This window comes from Lepidothrix coronata, unplaced genomic scaffold, assembly GCF_001604755.1.
Source record: "Lepidothrix coronata isolate B3197 unplaced genomic scaffold, Lepidothrix_coronata-1.0 Scaffold492, whole genome shotgun sequence".
In the NCBI taxonomy this organism is placed as follows: domain Eukaryota; kingdom Metazoa; phylum Chordata; class Aves; order Passeriformes; family Pipridae; genus Lepidothrix; species Lepidothrix coronata.
The window spans coordinates 3,623-4,579 of NW_016690672.1; the positions used below are offsets into that span (position 1 = coordinate 3,623).

Sequence of the window (957 nt, forward strand, 5' to 3'; positions counted from 1 at the left end):
TCTCTCCATCCATGCGGAGCCGAGTCCTGCTCTTTGCTCCCGATTCCCCATTCCTGCTCTTCCCTCCTCTCTCCATCCATGCGGAGCCGAGTCCTGCTCTTTGCTCCCGATTCCCCATTCCTGCTCTTCCCTCCTCTCTCCATCCATGCGGAGCCGAGTCCTGCTCTTTGCTCCCGATTCCCGATTCCCGCTCTTCCCTCCCGTCCTCTCCTGCCCCTCCGTCCGGGGCTGTCTCTTCCTCCTTCCGCATCCTGCCGCGGGATCCCGGAACACCAACAACCGGGATGTCCCCTCCCCTGAACCTTGGCATTCCCAAAAAACCCACCCAGGGGATTTTCCCGGTGTCCCGGGCTGGCCTGCGTGTCCCTCTTCCCGTAGAAAAGCCCCCGCTGGAAGCTCCGACGGAGCTTTCCCGCCCTCCTATCCCGGCACAGGTCGGATTCACACCCTGGAGTTGGGCTTTTCCAGCTTTTCCAGCGCGGTGGGAGGGAGAGGAGCAGTGGGGGTGCAAACAGTGGAGTTATTCCCACTGCGGAATTCCTGCCGGTGGGAATTTCAGCGGCCTCTAATTACGGCGCTGCCGGAAAACCATCCCTGGCAATTAAAGCCCTTTGTGCCGGAGCGTTGAGGGGTCGGAGTCGGAGGCTGGATCTGCTCCACCCGGGAATCCTCGCCCACCTCGTTGGGCAGGTTGTGCTAATTGCAGCTAATTACCCCTCGGGATGGCCGGCACCGCGGCTCCTCAATCCGTGGGGATCCTTGGGAATCGAGGGCCGAGGGTCGTCGTTATCCCACCCGTGAGGGGGAATTTCGGGATTTCTGCCCCTGGAGTGTGTCCCAGGCCGGCCCCATCGAGCGTTTCCCCGGGATGGGGCCGGGATGAGCCGAGGCCTCGGGGCTGTTCCAGCCACGCGGATCCATCGAGCCGGGATCGATGTTGGGGGGGGGCTTGGATTG

The 957-nt window shown here is 62.8% G+C and overlaps 1 protein-coding gene across 1 annotated transcript in view; it reads left to right on the forward strand.

Moving 5' to 3' along the window:
- LOC108510124 (dynamin-2-like) overlaps positions 1 to 957 on the forward strand; it is a gene marked incomplete at its 3' end in the record, with an annotated part of 31,362 nt that overhangs the window by 3,542 nt on the left and 26,863 nt on the right. The window lies entirely within an intron of this gene.